The 19,754-nt window shown below is 34.4% G+C and overlaps 1 protein-coding gene across 1 annotated transcript in view; it reads right to left on the bottom strand.

Annotated features, from left to right (window-relative positions):
- Nucleotides 1-19,754, bottom strand: part of CHM (CHM Rab escort protein) — a 210,795-nt gene that overhangs the window by 15,319 nt on the left and 175,722 nt on the right. The window lies entirely within an intron of this gene.

Below are 19,754 nucleotides of genomic sequence, written 5' to 3' on the forward strand. Positions count from 1 at the left end.
AAAAAGCTTAGGAAACCATTTACTCATAGAAAGAGCTTAAGCTATCCTTACAACATTCCCAACGAGGGTGGATAAAGGACTGCTAAGCAAAATATTGTATAAAAAAGACTAAAAGTGGACTATTTTTTTACCTAGAGAACACACAGTATTCTTCAGACAGAAAAACCCATTTATACAAGCTTTACTGACAAGTTAAAAACAAAACATCTATTCGTTATAGGGTTCTCTAAGAAAGTTTTTTGGGGAACACTGTTAGCTTAGTTGAATCATACTTAAAAGTCCATAATATGGCACAAGTCAAAACTTGTGTAATATTTTCAGGATTTCCAAATCACTTTGTTTTGCATTTATAGGTTCATGGGGCCCAGACCTCAGAGAATGTTTGGGTTACAGAATACCATGTACAAAAAAGGTCCTTCACAGAAGTGAAATACTGTAGCCTAAGGCACTTAGAATTCCTAAAGGCCTACATACAAAGGGCAAAGGAAGGACAAAAGGTTCTACATACTGAAAGGAAGAACTAAGGGGATCCCTAAATGGGAGTAATTCTTCTGGTTTTGGAAAGGGTTTAGGGCAGAACAGAATTATGGCAGAAAGAATATATATTAGAGAAAAGTATAAGAACTGAGACATTCCTACTCCTAAAACACCAGTAGAGAAGTACATGCACTTCTTTTCTAAAGTTTACTTTAGGCTAGTAGACTTTTTAAAACCCCAGGAACATGGTTCAAAGTTTATCATGGAAGTGCAACATCAGAATAGAATTCACTTTATTAAAATTAATTCCATATTCTACTCTAAAATATGTCTAAGCATAAAGGGACTCTTAATAACCATGTGAGCTAAAATCAAATTTTGTAGTATTTTTTTCCAGGTGCACCAAAGAAAGTGATATTATTCTAAGAAAGTTCCTGTCTTATGTATGGCCTAATAAAATATCTACCTTATTTAAGCAATGTTTTTATATGACTATAACAATGATTCCCATTGGTTCTGGGATATTGAAGGATATACAGTATTTCAATATATAACCTTTACAACAAAATTATTCCTAATGAACTTAAAATTTTCAAATGCAATATAACTTTGGTAGGGAGGGAGTTTAAAGTCCCTAGATAAATGCTGAATTAAACAGAGTATATAACTATAAAGGCAGAAATATCTGATGTAACACTTGAGAGAAACTGTCCTCTCTTATCCCACAGTCTCACAAAATACCAACGTTCATGTCAAAGTTCTCAATTTTCCAGTTCTTTCCTATTCAATTAACGTACACTAGGGGGAAAAGCAGATGAACATGAATATTAAAAAAAAAGCATATCTTGAAAAATATCTTAACTGTAAACTACTAGTTCTATAAGTCAGGATATATAAAAGAAATACACCAGAGTAACTATATCCTTATGTTTCCTAACAGTGTAACAGAGTTCAGTTCATGGAATGCTAGCAAAAATTTCTAGTAATAAAGTCAGATTATCATCTTGTACTTAATAACTTTTATTACAATTCTTAGAAGGAAAAATTAAAGACATCTATACCTTGAATTCTAATACCTTGATTCTGCTTAGATGCTACTTTTTTTTTTTTTTTGCGGTACACGGGCCTCTCACTGTTGTGGCCTCTCCCGTTGCGGAGCACAGGCTCCGGACGTGCAGGCTCAGCGGCCATGGCTCACGTGCCCAGCCACTCTGCAGCATGTGGGATCTTCCCGGACCGGGGCACAAACCCGTGTCCCCTGCATAGGCAGGCGGACTCTCAACCACTGTGCCACCAGGGAATCCCGATGCTACATTATTAATTCATTTACAAATTTAAGGTATGAACAACTATTTTTTCTCCCTGCTTATTACCCGCTTTTCCTGTTATCTATGTCACTTCCTTGTATAGGTTACTCTGAATTTATTGCTTCTTTTCAGATCAGAGGTTGATTGTATTATTTTTTTAAAATTCAGATTATTTTCAAAATTGGTTTATTAATCTTCATACATCTCATAAGTCTTTAGCAAGGGCAAGTTTTAGAGTCAGTTTTCCTCTTAGTCGAATATAACTTTCACTTTTCAATAGGTGTTTAATAAACATTTGTGGCTAAAGACAATTCGCTTCCCTGCCATGAGCAGACATTAAGTACTCACAGTCTTAGGAAGACATACATGTGCATACAAATATATGTATGCATACACATGCATAGGGAAAATTTTACTAATTACTTATATGAAGTGTGGAAAAATTATCTGACTGACCAGGGTAGAAGTAAGGAAAGCATAAGTGGATAATCCTCAAATTACTTAAATCTGCCTGAAAAATGCTCACAGATGCTTTAAGATATATATTTAAAATTCTCAAAATAATTTAAAAGATTATCTAGAATTTACTGTATGGTGAACTTCCATGTGTCAGACACTACTCTAAGCATGTCAGAAGTATTACTTCATTTTACCTGTGCAACAGCCAACTATTATCTTCATTTTACAGGAGAGAAAACAGAGGAACAGTGGAGTTAAGCAGATTTCCCAAAGTTATGCAACTACTAAAAGGAAGAGCTGGGGCTCAGAGTTGGAATTCAAGCCCACGTGGTCTGCCTCTAGAGTGCCTGCTCTTAGTCACTGAACAATGTTGTGTAACTGTAATAATCACCTGCAGAAGGTACAGCTAGTCACTTAAGGCAGCAACATTCAAACTGGGAGGTGTATAAAGATACAAGAGGACTTTCCACAAGGTAAATAACTCTAAGGGAGTCACTGTCCAGATGCTCAACCTCACCTCCTGCAATTTTATTTAGCAATACATTTCAAGAAATTTACTTTGTGTTTAATAATCCTTTATCAAAACTGTAATATATTTGATAGTTTGATTAATTTTGCACAAATATAATTGGATTAATTACTGAATCCAGAAGACATATTTTAAGCATACTGTCTTCGGAAATTTTTAAAAAATCTATCTCTATTTATTATTTGAAGTGGGTGATAGTGGGTATCAAATATCTCTGATACTTAAATTCCATTGAATACATTTAAAGGGGTGATGTTACCATTTTACCATTACATACCAACATTTATAATGTTAGAAACTACACTCTTGGTGATTATTTGAATCTTATGACGAAAAACTGTATATGTCAAATTATACAAATTATACGTGTTTGAGGGTTACATGAGCAAAAAGGTTTCAATACCTTAAGGTGTTAACATAATTGCAAAACCATACCTATAGAACATGTTGTCATATTTCTACCAAAATTTAACTCTGTGTAAAATGCTCCTTTCTATTCTGTGACCTTAACTCCTCTCCACGAAACTAACTTGCTCAGTAAATGCTAAAAATGACCACAAATTAGATCATATGGGGCAACTGCTTTCCTAAAAGTATTACATTCATTAGTGCCAATTAACAACTATAACAGATTGTGGAAGATGCAATAGAACTGGAAACATTAGCCACTGGCATCATGTGAGATAATAACTGACTCAAAAAATGGTTTAAACCTTGACTCTACCTTTTATAAAGTATGCTCCTTTTACTTCATTTAGCAACTGCTTAAAGGCTTAACAGGCTAAAAGATGACAAAATGTGTTCTCTGTCACAATTCTTCTCTTGGCAATATATTTAGCTTTGTATTGGCATTAAAGAAACTGCAAAATATCCTATTCAATTTATAAGCTTTTGCACAGCAAAAGCTGTGCAAAACAAAACGAAAAGACAATCTACGGAATGGGAGAAAATATTTGCAAGTGATGTGACCAATAAGGGCTTAATTTCCAAAACATACAAAAAGTTACACAGCCCAATATCAAGAAACAAACAACCCAATCAAAAAATGGGCAGACCTAAATAGACATTTCTCCAAAGACGACATACACATGGCCAAAAGGCACATGAAAAATGCATAACATCATTAATTATTAGAGAAATGTGGGAGCACCTCAACATATAAGCCAAATGCTAACAGCCATAAAAGGGAAAATCGACAGTAACACAATAATAGTGGGGGGACTTTAACAACCTACTTACACCAATGGACAGATCATCCAGACAGAATATCAATAAGGAAACATAGGCCTTAAATGGCACATTAGACCAGATGGATTTAGTTGATATTTATAGAGCATTCCATCTGAAAGCAGCAGAATACACTTTTTTCTCAAGTGCACATGGAACAGTCTCGAGGAAGATCACATACTGGGCCACAAATCAAGCCTCAGTAAATTTAAGAAAACTGAAATCATGCCAAGCATCTTTTCTGACCACAACACTATGAGATTAGAAACAAACTACAGGAAGAAAAAACCTGTAAAAACACAAACACGTGGAGACTAAACAATATGTTACTAAACAACCAACGGTTCGCCGAAGAAATTAAAGAGGAAGTCAAAAAATACCTAGAAACAAATGACAACAAAAACACGACAATCCAAAACCTATGGGATGCAACAAAAGCAATTCTAAGAGGCAAGTTTACAGCAATACAATTGTACCTCAGGAAACAAGAAAAATCTCAAATAAACACCTAACCTTACACCGTAAGCAACCAGAGAAAGAATAACAAACAAAACCCAAAGTTAGTAGAAGGAAAGCAATCATAAAGATCAGAGTATAAATAAATGAAATAGAAATAAAGAAAACAACAGAAAAGATCAATGAAACTAAAAGCTGGTTCTTTGAGAAAATAAAATTGATAAAATTGATAAACCTTTAGCCAGACTCATCAAAAAAAATAAACAGAAGATGACTCAAATCAATAAAATTAGAAATGAAAAAGGAGAAGTTACAATTGACACCACAGAAATACGAAAGATCATAAGAGACTACCACAAGCAACTATGTGCCAATAAAATGGACAACCTAGAAGAAATGGACAAATTCTTAGAAAGGTACAATGTTCCAAGACTGAACCAGGAAGAAACAAAATATGAACAGAACAATCACAAGTACTGAATTTAAAAAGTTCCAAGAGTCCAGGAACAGATGGTTTCACAGGGGAATTCCATCAAACATTTAGAGAAGAGTTAACACCTATTCTCAAACTCTTCCAAAAAACTGCAGAGGAAGGAACAGTCTCAAGCTCATTCTATGAGGCCACCATCACCCTGATACCAAAACCAGACAAAGACACCATAAAAGAGGAAAATCACAGGCCAAAATCACTGATGAACATAGAAGCAAAAATTCTCAACAAAATACTAGAAAACAGAATCCAACAGCACATTAAAAGGATCATACACCATGAACAAGTGGGGTTTATCCCAGGGATGCAAGGATTTTACAATATATACAAACCAATCAATGTGATATACCACATTAACAAGCTGAAGAATAAAAACCATAAGATCATCTCAATAGATGCAGAAAAAACTTTTGACAAAATTCAACACCCATTTATGATAAAAACTCTCCAGAAAGTGGGCAAAGAGGGAAATTACCTCAACCTAACAGAGGCCATATATGAGAAACTCACAGCTAACATCATACTCAATGGTAAAAAGCTGAAAGCATTTCCTCTAAGATCAGAAACAAGACAAGGATGTCCTCTCTTGCCACTTTTATTCAACATAGTTTTGGAAGTCCTGGCCATGACAATCAGAGAAGAAAAAGAAATAAAAGAATCCAAATTGGGGGCTTCCCTGGTGGCGCAGTGGTTGAGAGTCCGCCTGCCGATGCAGGGGACACGGGTTCGTGCCCCGGTCTGGGAGGATCCCACGTGCCGCGGAGCGGCTGGGCCCGTGAGCCATGGCCGCTGAGCCTGCGCGTCCGGAGCCTGTCCTCCGCAGCGGGAGAGGCCACAACAGTGAGAGGCCCGCGTAACGCATAAAAAAAAAAAAAAAAAAAAAAAAAAAAAAAAAAAAAAAAAAAAAAGAATCCAAATTGGAAAAGAAGTAGAACTGTCACTATTTGCAGATGACATGATCCTATACAGATCCTATACATGATCCTATACAGAGAAAATCCTAAAGATGCTACCAGAAAACTCCTAGAGCTCATCAATGAATTTGCTAGAGTTGCAAGATACAGAAATCTCTTGCTATACACTAATAATGAAGGATCAGAAAGAGAGATTAAGGAAACAATCCCATTTACCATCACATCAAAAAGAATAAAATATCTAGGAATAAATCTACCTAAGGAGGCAAAAAACTTGTACTCAGAAAACTATAAGATACTAATGAAAGAAATAAAAGATGACACAAACAGATGGAGAGATATACCATGTTCTTGGACTGGAAGAATCAATACTGTGAAAATGACTATACTATCCAAAGGAATCTAAAGATTCGATGCAATCCCTATCAAATTATTGGTGGCATTTTTTACAGAACTAGAACAAAAAATTTCAAACTTTGTATGGAAACACAGAAGACCGCAAATAGCCAAAGCAATCTTGAGAAAGAAAAATGGAGCTGGAGGAATCAGGCTCCCTGACCAGACTATTCTACAAAGCTACAGTAATCAAGACAGTATGGTACTGGCACAAAAACAGAAATATAGGAACAGGATACAATGTCCAGAAATAAATCCATGCACCTATGTTAAATTAATCTATGACAAAGGAGGCAAGAATATACAATGGAGAAAAGACAGTCTCTTCAATAAGTGGTGTGGGGTAAACAGGAAAGCTACATGTAAAAGAATGAAATTAGAACATTCTCTGACACTATACAGAAAAATAAACTCAGTATGGATTAAAGACCTAAATGTAAGGCCGGATACTATAAAATTCATAGAGGAAAACCTAGGGAGAACACTCTTTGATATAAATCGCAGCAATATTGTTTTGTATCCACCTCTTAGTGTAATGAAAATAAAAACAAAAATAAACAAATGGGACCTAATGAAACTTAAAAGCTTTTGCACAGCAAAGGAAACCATAAACAAAACAAATTGACAACCCATAGAATGGGAGAAAATATTTGCAAACAAAGCAACCAACAAGGGATTAAACTCCAAAATATACAAACAGCTCATGCAGCTCAATAACAAAAACAACAACAAAAACTGATCAAAAAATGGGTGGAAGATCTAAATAGACATTCCTCCAAAGAAGACATACAGATGACCAAGAAGCACATGAAAAGATGCTCAACATCGCTAATTATTAGATAAATGCAAATCAAAACTACAATGAGTTATCACCTCACACTAGTCAGAATGGCCATCATCAAAAAATCTACAAACAATAAATGCTGCAGCGGGTGTGGAGAAAAGGGAACCCTTCTACACTGTTGGTGGGAATGTAAATTGGTACAGCCACTATGGAGAACAATAAGGAGGTTCCTTAAAAAACTAAAAATAGAGCTACCATATGATCCAGCAATCTCACTCCTGGGCATATACCCGAAGAAAACTGTAATTTGAAAGGATACATGCACCCCAATGTTCATTGCAGCACTATTTACAGTAGCCAGGTCATGGAAGCAACCTAAATGTCCATCAACAGAGGAATGGATAAAGAAGATGTGGTATATATATATATATAATTGAATATTACTCAGCTATAAAAAAGAGCAAAATAATGCCAGTTACAACATGGATGGACCTAGAGATTGTCATACTGAGTGAAGTAAGTCAGACAGAGAAAGACAAATATCATATGATATCACTTATATGTGGAATCTAAAAAAATGGTACAAATGAACTTATTTATAGAACTGAAATAGAGTCACAGATGTAGAAAACAATCTTATGGTTACTGGGGGGAAAGGGAGGGAGGGATAAACTGGGAGATTAGGATTGACATATACACACTACTATATATAAAATAGATAATTAGTAAGGACCTACTGTATAGCACAGGGAATTTTACTCAATACTCTGTAATGGCCTACATGGGAAAATAATCTAAAAAAAGAGTGGATATATGTATATTTATAACTGATTCATTTTGCTGTACAGGAGAAAGTAACCCAACATTGTAAATCCACTATACTCCAAAAAAAATTAGAGAAATGGAAATCAAAACTACAATGAGGTACCACCTCGCACCAGTCAGAATGACCATCATCGAAAAGACTACAAATAAATGCTGGAGAGGGTGTGGAGAAAAGGGAACCCTCTTACACTGCTGGGAATATAAATTGGTACAACCACTATGGAGAACAGTGTGGAGGTTACTTAAAAAACTAAAAATAGAACTACCATATGATCCAGCAATCCCACTGCTGGGCATGTATCTGAATAAAATTCTAATTTGAAAAGATACATGCACCACAGTGTTCACAGCAGCACTATTTATAATAGCCAAGACATGGAAGCAACTTAATTTTCCATCAACAGATGAATGGGTAAAGGAGTTATGGTATACATATACAGTGGAATATTACTCAGCCATGAAAAAAAGAATGAAATAATGCCATTTGCAGCAACATGAATGGACTTGGAGATGATCATACTAAGTGAAGTAAGTCAGAAAGAGAAAGACAAATACTATATGATATCACTTATATGTGGAATCTAAAAAATGACACAAATGAATTTATTTACAAAACAGAAACAGACTCATAGACATGGAAAACAAAGTTATAGTTATCAAAGGGGAAAGGTGGGGTGAGGGATAAATTAGGAGCTTGGAATCAACAGATAAACACTACTAAATATAAACAGATAAACAACAAGGCCCTACTTTATAGCACAGGGAACTATATTCAATATTTTGTAATAACCTATAATGGAAAAAAATCTGAGAAAGAAGTTATATATATATATGTGTGTTTATGTATATATATGTATACACATACACACACATACACATATATATATAACTGCATCACTTTGCTGCACACCAGGAACCAACACAACATTGTAAACCAACTATACTTCAATTTAAAAAAAAAAGAAACTACAAAAGAAGTTTTAATTCATAGATCATAGCATAAGGGTAATAACTGAAAAACTTTGGTGGAGTGGCAGTCATAATCAGCACCACTGAAACAAGAGCATCTGAAACTCAGAAGTCAGACATCACTCAACACAAACCAGAAATAACACTTTCAGTTCTCTAAAATTGGGTTTGGAACACCCATTTCTCACATAAATGACTGCCTTCTTACAAGTTGTTGTTTTGAAACACACGGGAAGTGGGATTTCTACTCAGAATTTGCACAATAATAATGTACACATTTAAAAGTAACAAAAGTGAGAAGTCTAATGTGCAGTAGCAGGGTGACACAGTAGAGGATGGCTATGCAGGTTTGGTATTACTTTGGTCTTTGTATCAATTTGGCCAAGTCAGTTTATCTCTCTGGCCTCTGTTCTCATGATTAAATGGAAGGAGTGGAATTAGTTCCATCTACAAGACTTCTTCTAGTTCTAAAGTTTTATGAATCTAACTTCATACTCATCAGCCATGATTCTTTCAATGATGACAGATGTTAACCCAGAAACTGATGACATTACAAATGTGAATGTAAGACCTAAATGAATGCTTGCTGAAAAAAATAGGAACTCTATTTCTCAAGCTTCTGAGACTATCACACACAGCAGTCGTACAAGTAAGCAAAATTGTTCCAAATGCATTTAAAGAAACTTTACGTATGGGTTAGTCAACAAGTGCATTTTGTTGGACAACCTAACTAGGACTAAATAATTTATGTACATAGGGATCGATGTGGCTCATAACTTGTCTTTCATATAGGCATAAAGGCCAAATGTCATTTATGTAATATAGTCCAAGTAAGAATATGACTGTGTCAGTAAGACAGAAAAGGTCAGAAACACATTTTCTTTATGATACCAAGTGAGGAACTGAGTTTCATGACATATGGTACACAGTTTGGTTTCTGAATCCAACCATGAAAAACTCCAGAGTAACTCCAGAGTCAGTTTGCACTTTCTCAATAGAACTTAATGGAAAAAACAAAACAAAACAAAAAACAAACCCTTGAATGTCAACTTAAGATCACTAGGAAAAATCAGTTTATTTGCAAGATTAAATCCATGCTTCATGGCAATACTAATAAAAGAGAAAAGCAAAAAGGCACCAATGATTGTGTTAAATCATTATCTAAACTCATTTTTATGAAAGGTATATAACATTTTCTTTAAAGAATCATAAAAGCAGAAAAGATTATATAAACCAGTACCTACATAAAATTCTTGATTATCCATTTATATATATACTTATGTGTATATATATATACATATGTGTATATATTCACGCTATGTATTCGTAAATATATATTCACACTATGTATTCATAAATATATAATCATATCACAGATAAATAACATCCTGTAACATCAAATCCCAGAATAAAGCAGCTGTTACTGACGGACCATGTACACAAAAATAGAGATTTCAAGCTGCTTAGAAAAAGTACTGTAAAAAAGTGAAACTGAATGTCAAATGGAAGGGCTACAGAGATGATGTTTTGCTCATTTACAAATTATTTTAAAAGAAAATAAATTCCATATTAGATTCATTTAGGATATAAAAAAAGGATGAGTTGAAAATAAAGATGTAAGGTATGTTTTGAAAGATGCACTATGTGTGTAAAAAATATAACTTGTTCACCTTTGGAAAACATAATAAATAAATTTCAAATATTTAAAAATCTTAAAACTTGAATCAAATTACCTGAAGGGAGGGGAAGTTAAATTGATTTATAGATTAAAAAAATGTAACATTACTACTTTAATAAGATAAAATAACTAGGCTAACCTAGGGTTGCTTAGAAAACCCCTACATTAATGGATAACAATGATTTGCTATCAGTGTATCAAATACACTTAACCAATACTGACCTCTGTTTACATTGCAATTACAGTAAGACCTCATTTATTCAGAAGTATTTCACCCACAATCAAGAACGAGGAAGTGTGCCCAACCCCCCTGAAGAAAGGCTTCAGCACCCAAGGTAGATGTTACAATACCTATAGACTAACACAACCACTTTCTCAGGACTTGGTTATGTTAATATTACGTCAATTTCAATAAGCTTGGCTATCTTGTTTTCTGGCCCTCTGCAGATTCCAAGTAGCAAATAAGGGGGAAGAGCAGTGTGTGGAAAGAGCGGCCAGAAAGAACATCCTGACAGTTGCATGAAAACAGCTGGAGGAAGACATATAAAATGTAGATGTAAGAAATGATAAAAGCATCACAGTCTAGGGTCATTTAGCATAGGAACAAATAGACTTAAACACCTCAATAGGCCTCAAGGGCATCACGGGATTACAATGAAATATAATAAATAATGTTCACAATATCCCTAAATTATAAGAAAAAGGTTAACTATATATAAAATAGGTAACTAGTAAGGACCTACTGTATAACACAGGGAACTCTACTCAGTACTCTGTAATGGCCTATATAGGAACAGAATCTAAAAAAGAATGGATATATGTATATGTATAAGTGATTCACTTTGCTGTGCACCTGAAACTAACACAACATTGTAAATCAACTATACTCCAATAAAAATTAAATTAAAAAAAGTTAGGGGCCAGAAAACAAAACAAACAAACAAAAAAAGGTTAAATTATGTTTCATATATTCAGTATACTATGGCAAAGGAAATGTGTGAAACATGCTAGGAAGGTAATTATTAAAAAACTTCAATCCTAATAAATTTCAATCCTGAAAGGATACATTTCAGCTATCTGAAGAATGCATTTGAGGAGACTACAGCACCCTAGGGGGTGCTAAAATAATGATGCATTACTGACCAGTATTTACAAGCTAATTGATATTCCTAACTGGCTCTCAAACTTCTCCTATCTAACCTCAATTCCATTGTAATGAAAACTCATTTAACAAGTCACCTAAAATATTTTCATTTTGAACAAATGGTATTTCCAGTTTCCTTAGGAGGAATCTCTGCCAGGCATTTCTGGTCTGTACACAGATCAGAAGTCTGCTTTTGGAGCAGGAAATTATTCTGAAATAAATACAGATAATCACTGGCTCAGTTCAACAACACATGTGTCCAAGAGTATTCATCCATGTTTTTGGAACACATCTCTATGGTTCCTACGATCTCTCTAACTCTGGTGATCAATTTTTAAGTAAAAACTAATAAGTACTGAGCACTTTTAAGTGCCACACACTGTTCACATGAATTTGATCCTGATAACAATCCTGAGGTAGGTACTATCATCATCCCTATTTTATAGATAAGGAAGCTGAGGCACAGAGAGATTAAGTAATTTGCCTAAGGTCAATCCAACTAGTATGTAAAAGAGCTGGGATTTGAACCCAGACTGTTCTCAACTACCATAAAATAATGTATCGTTAGAATGCATCTTTCTTGTTAAATGAACTATACACTATCCCCATACTACCTGAAGGTAAACATCAATTGTACACTTACAGTTTTACAAATTCTAAATCAAGCCAAATATAAGCCATGAAAATTTCTTAAATTAAGAATACTAAAAGGTGAAAGTAAATTTAAGGCATTTTAATGTCTTAAGTACATTCTTGGCCACATACTTAAAGACTACGGTGTGGTGCAGTATTGACATAGCATTAGATGAAGAATTAAAAAGTCTAAAACGTGATTTGTAAAAAGAAAAATTAAAATTGTTTACAAATTAAAAATATTGAGAGAATTATATGCTCTAGCTTATTACACAATGCCTAAAACGTTAATATAAGATTGTCTTAAACAAAAGACTACAAAATGAATTTTATGTCTGCTTCACTGAATGCAACACAGCAATTAAAAAATATTTAATATAAAGTACCAGAGTATTGGTCAACCCTGAATTATACTGTAAAAGGACACAAATTTCTACCCTGTTCAAAATGGGAAGAAAGTAAAAGCTGGTGCTGATTCAAGAATGAGCAAGTTTGAGCAGTAGATACTCAACAGAGATAAAGATAAACTGAGTACCAGAATTAGTCAACGAGTACTTAGTATGTGCTCAGAAAGAATAACATAAAACCTTCATTAACTAAGAGCAGAGTAACTGTGGCAAATGTAAATTCCCTTGTTTTTTCATATTTATTTAAGTGGAGAAAAACACCTTTGAAATCAATAACATCATTAAAAGGAAAAAAATCATTAGATATAGATTGCTGTGGCTAATGAAGAATGGACTATACTAGAGGTAGGCTTCAATAAAACCCAGTATTTAAAGTAAAAAAAAAGACTTAAGGACCTACTGTATAGAACAGGGAGCTATATTCAATATCTTGTAATAACCTATAATAGAAAAGAATCTGAAAAAGAATATATATATAACTGAATCACTTTGCTGAACATCTGAAACACTGTAAATCAACTATACTTCAATTTAAAAAGACAAATTTTTATTAAACAATTCCTATTTTTTGTCTAGAAGCCATAATTTTGTCATATGTCTTACAAACAAGCTAATTTGCTCATGAATAATGTATATTTAAAATGCATTTCACTGTTGAACAACTGAACTATAAATCACCAAACTTCACATCATTTACTTTCTATACATTTCATTTTATTAACTTTGAGGAATGAATTCAAGTCACAAAGCCTCAATGGTATATACTCTGATTATGTTTGATTTACTCAGGTACAACTGCATTAGTTACAATGGCTGCCAACATTTGTCTTCAAGTGATTCTTCCAAGAGGAATAATGATGAGTTTAGATTATGATTTCAACATTACAGCCTCAATTTTTAGAACAGGTGAAGGCTTTTGGTTCCACTCATCTGGCAATACTGATTATTATGTGCCTATCATTTATAAAATGGGACCAAAGTCTAGATGTATTTGTCTACTTAAGTAACAGTTTTAAGGGAAAATAAGCCACAGTAAAACCCACTTAATGAATAAAAAATATCAAATTTACACAACATTTAGAATTTATTCTAATACTATAATATTTTATTTTTTGATTTCTACAAAATGATGAGCACATGGATGATCATTAACAGCTCAACATCATAATTAGTATAAATATGAGAAAACCACAACATAGCTAACCTAGATATATAAAAACAAGAACATTCAGACAGAATAGTAAAAAGTCTTCTCTCAAGAATCCTAATTGTGATAAATTCATCTGAAGATACTTTTTTTTCCAAGTATGAGTAATGTCAAATTCCATAGTACTCCTCCCTCAAAAGGTGGGTTCTTACACCATAAATAATTAGCACTTTCACTTCTTGGTGCTTGACCTGGGAAATAATGAAAATTTTCTGTGAAGAAACAATTATATAAATTTTAAAAACCTGTTCTATTGGGTTCAGGATATGCTTTATTCAAAAGGTTCAGGAAAAAAGACAAAACTCTTAAAAGAGATTTAGAAGTAAAAGTAGAGAGAAGAGAATGACTATGTAACACTATAAGCTAAGAAATTTGTCTATAACCAGGGAGCTTCAAAAGGAAAATAAAATGAGCTGGGAACAGGTTTGGATACATAAAATAAACACATGGCATAGTCTTTTTTTTTCTTATTCCTGACTTAAAAAAAATCAAGAGAAAAGGAAAGCGTGGTTTAAAGTATTCTGTTATATCAGAGTAGTTCTATTTCATAAGAGAAACTAATTACCAAGAACAGAACAACTTGTGACTAGTTGTGACACGAATGACTCAATTAGGGCAGCATCAGAAAATACACTTTTAAAGACTTTAACGTCCAAGTTACAAAGTCTGTGAACAGGCCCAAAACATAAGAAAAGGAGGAGGAAAAAAAGAAGCCAAACTTTAAGTAATAAAAGAGAGCGAATGGTGATGTCAGTTTCTATCTCAGTGTATTTCTTAAATCTCCTTAATATACCATATAAAGTAACTCTATTATAACTATTAACTAGGACTTTTTAAATACATGCATGTTATTAAAGGAAGAAAGCATACAAGATTTAAAAATGAACATGAACTTCTATTTTTCTCTGGAACAAGGCAACCTATAAATAATAAATTCGAACTTATCACTTTCAGTCAACCTGCCTGGTATAAGCTGCCTTATTATTGAGACTGAAAAACCAAAACCAGTCCATTTGTCTATACTGCTGGTTTTATATTTATAAATTGATTAAGCTACAGCAAAGATCTGTAAGATAATTTAATCACAGAAAAAAAGAAGTGAGAAAGTTGGAGACAGCTTTAAAAGAAAAAGGATCTTAGCTATTTTGCTTAAAATACTGTCACATACATTATTAAAAACGTATACAGGACAGGTGGCTTTCTGCACACACACGCAAAATCTGACCACTGAGGGTGTTCGATTTGTATGGGATCTTTCTAAATTCTTTAGACTAACTCCCGCCCCCAACTTCTAATGAAGAAATCAAGACACAAGAAAATAAGAAATTTGCTCAAGGTTAAATAACTAATTGGAAGTAGTAATTCTGTAGACTCTTCGGACAATATTCTCTCCACTATACCAGTATGCTCCTTAAATTTCCTATAAAGTCAAGCTGGAAATTGATTCCAACAACATTAGGTACATAAACTAAAAAACAAATTATTAAAATAATTTTTCATTTCAATTGCATGACATATTAAGACAGAGTGCTTTAAAATCCTTTGTTTTCATTTGCTAGGGGGTAAAAATTTTCTAAGAAACTTTAGTATTTTAGCTTTAAAGTTAGAAAATGTCACTTTAAAACAAGACTTTGATGGAGCCCGTGTTTCCGCAGAGCTGGAACTCCTGGTTGGGGGTCTCTTCCCTCCGCTGTCATGGAACTGACACAGAGCCCGAGGGGAGGGCAGCCTCACTGAGGCTGCCAGCTCAGGAGGGGCCCTGGCAGCCGAAGCCACGACAGTCCTGGGGATTGCGGGTGGGATGTGGACCTGCCCACCAGAAAGACAAGATCCAGCCTCATTCACCAGAACACAGGCACCAGTCCCCTCCACCACGAAGCCTACACAACCCACTGAACCAACCTTAGCCACTGCAGACAGACACCAAAAAAAACGGAAACTACGAACCTGCACCCTGCAAAAAGGAGACCCCAAACACAGTAAGATAAGCAAAATGAGAAGACAGAAAAACACACAGCAGATGAAGGAGCAAGATAAAAACCCAACAGACCTAAAAAATGAAGGAGAAATAGTCAGTCTACCTGAAAAAGAATTTAGAATAATGATAGTAAAGATGATCCAAAAACTTGGAAATAGAATAGACAAAATACAAGAAACATTTAATAAGGACCTAGAAGAACTAAAGATGAAACAAACAACGATGAACAACACAACAAATGAAATTAAAAATACTCTAGATGGGATCAATAGCAGAATAACTGAGGCAGAAGAACGGATAAGTGACCTGGAAGATAAAATTGTGGACAAAACTACTGCAGAGCAGAATAAAGAAAATAGAATGAAAAGAACTGAGCACAGTCTCAGAGACCTCTGGGACAACATTAAACGCACCAACATTCGAATTATAGGGGTTCCAGAAGAAGAAGAGAAAAAGAAAGGGACTGAGAACATATTTGAAGAGATTATAGCTGAAAACTTCCCTAATATGGGAAAGGAAATAGTTAATCAAGTCCAGGAAGCACAGAGAGTCCCATACAGGATAAATCCAAGGAGAAGTACGTCAAGACACATATTAATCAAACAGTCAAAAATTAAATACAAAGAAAACATACTAAAAGCAGCAAGGGAAAAACAACAAATAACACACAAGGGAATCCCCATAAGGTTAAAAGCTGAACTTTCAGCAGAAACTCTGCAAGCCAGAAGGGAGTGGCAGGACATATTTAAAGTGATGAAGGAGAAAAACCTGCAACCAAGATTACTCTACCCAGAAAGGATCTCATTCAGATTTGATGGAGAAATTAAAACCTTTACAGACAAGCAAAAGCTGAGAGAGTTCAGCACCACCAAACCAGCATTACAACAACTGCTAAAGGAACTTCTTTAGGCAAGAAACACCAAGAGAAGGAAAAGACCTACAATAACGAATCCAAAACAGTTAAGAAAATGGGAATAGGAACACACATATTGATAATTACGTTAAATGTAAATAGACTAAATGCTCCCACCAAAAGATACAAATTGGCTGAATGGATACAAAAACAAGACCCACATATTTGCCGTCTACAAGAGAGCCACTTCAGACCTAGAGACACATACAGACTGAAAGTAAGGGGATTGGAAAAAAGATATTTCATGAAAATGGAAACCAAAAGAAAACTGGAGTAGCAATTCTCATATCAGACAAAATAGACTTTAAAATAAAGACTATTAGAAGAGACAAAGAAGGACACTACATAATGACCAAGGGATCGATCCAAGAAGAAGATATAACAATTGTAAGTATTTATGCACCCAACATAGCAGCACCTCAATAAACAAGGCAAATACTAACAGCCATAAAAGGGGAAATCTACAGTAACACATTCATAATAGGGGACTTTAACACCCCACTTTCACCAATGGACTGACCAACCAAAACGAAAATAAATACGGAAACACAACCTTTAAATGATACATTAAAAAAGATGGACTTAATTGATATTTATAGGACATTCCATCCAAAAACAACAGAATACACATTTTTCTCAAGTGCTCATGAAACATTCTCCAGGATAGATCATACCTTGGGTCACAAATCAAGCCTTGGTAAATTTAAGAAAATTGAAATTGTTTCAAGTAACTTTTCCGCCCACAACGCTATGAGACTAAATATCGATTACAGGAAAAGATCTGTAAAATATACAAACACATGGAGGCTAAACAATACACTACTTAATAACGAAGTGATCACTGAAGAAATCAAAGAGGAAATTTAAAAATACCTAGAAACAAATGACAATGGAGACACGACAAACCAAAATCTATGGGATGCAGCAAAAGCAGTTCTAAGAGGGAAGTTTACAGCAATACAATCCTACCTTAAGAATCAGTAAACATCTCGAATAAACAACCTAATCTTGCACCTAAAGCAATTAGAGAAAGAAGAACAAAAAAAACCCAAAGTCAGCAGAAGGAAAGAAATCATAAAAATCAGATCAGAAATAAATGAAAAAGAAATGAAGGAAATGACAGCAAAGATCAATAAAACTAAAAGCTGGTTCTTTGAGAAGATAAACAAAATTGACAAACCATTAGCCAGACTCATCAAGAAAAAACGGGAGAAGACTCAAATCAATAGAATTAGAAATGAAAGAGAAGTAACAACTGACACTGCAGAAGTACAAAAGATCATGAGAGATTACTACAAGCAACTCTATGCCAATAAAATGGACAACCTGGAAGAAATGGACAAATTCTTAGAAATGCACAACCTGCCAAGACTGAATCAAGAAGAAATAAAAGTATAAACAGACCAATCACAAGCACTGAAATTGAAACTGTGATTAAAAATCTTCCAACAAACAAAAGCCCAGGACCAGATGGCTTCACAGGCTAATTCTATCAAACATTTAGAGAAGAGCTAACACCTATCCTTCTCAAACTCTTCCAAAATATAGCAGAGGGAGGAACACTCCCAAATTCCTTCTACGAGGCCACCATCACCTTGATACGAAAATCAGACAAGGATGTCACAAAGAAAGAAAACTACAGGCCAATATCACTGATGAACATAGATGCAAAAATCCTCAACAAAATACTAGCAAACAGAATCCAACAACACATTAAAAGGATCATACACCATGATCCAGTAGGGTTTATTCCAGGAATGCAAGGATTCTTCAATATATGCAAAACAATCAATGTGATAAACCATATTAACAAACTGAAAGAGAAAAACCATATGATCATCTCAATAGATGTAGAGAAAGCTTTTGACAAAATTCAACACCCATTTATGATAAAAACCCTGCAGAAAGTAGGCATAGAGGGAACTTTCCTCAACATAATAAAGGCCATATATGACAAACCTACAGCCAACATCGTCCTCGATGGTGAAAAGCTGAAAGCATTTCCACTAAGATCAGGAACAAGACAAGGTTGCCCACTCTCACCACTCTTATTTAACATAGTTTTGGAAGTTTTAGCCCCAGCAATCAGAGAAGAAAAGGAAATAAAAGGAATCCAAATCAGAAAAGAGGAAGTAAAGCTGTCACTGTTTGCGGATGACATGATACTATACATAGAGAATCGTAAAGATGCTACCAGAAAACTACTAGAGCTAATCAATGAAGCTGGTAAAGTAGCAGGATACAAAATTTATGCACAGAAATCTCTGGCATTCCTACACACTAATAATGAAAAATCTGAAAGTGAAATCAAGAAAACACTCCCATTTACCAGTGCAACAAAAAGAATAAAATATCTAGGAATAAACCTACCTAAGGAGACAAAAGACTTGTATGGAGAAAATTATAAGACACTGAGGAAAGAAATTAAAGATGATACAAATAGATGGAGAGATATACCATGTTTCTGGGTTGGAAGAATCAACATTGTGAAAATGACTCTACTACCCAAAGCAATCTACAAATTCAATGAAATCCGTATCAAACTACCACTGGTATTTTTCACAGAACTAGAACAAAAAATTTCACAATTGGTATGGAAACACAAAAGACCCAGAATATCCAAAGCAATCTGGAGAATGAAAAACGGAGCTGGAGGAATCAGGCTCCCTGACTTCAGACTATACTACAAAGCTACAGTAATCAAGACCGTATGGTATTGGCACAAAAACAGAAGATAGATCAATGGAAAAGGATAGAAAGCCCAGAGATAAACCCACGCACATATGGTCACCTTATCTTTGATAAAGGAGGCAGAAATGTACAGTGGAGAAAGGACAGCCTGTTCAATAAATGGTGCTGGGAAAACTGGACAGGTACATGTAAAAGTATGAGATTAGATCACTCTTTAACACCATACACAAAAATAAGCCCAAAATGGATTAAAGACCTAAATGTAAGGGC

Source organism: Phocoena sinus, chromosome X (assembly GCF_008692025.1).
Source record: "Phocoena sinus isolate mPhoSin1 chromosome X, mPhoSin1.pri, whole genome shotgun sequence".
Classification (NCBI taxonomy): Eukaryota; Metazoa; Chordata; class Mammalia; order Artiodactyla; family Phocoenidae; genus Phocoena; species Phocoena sinus.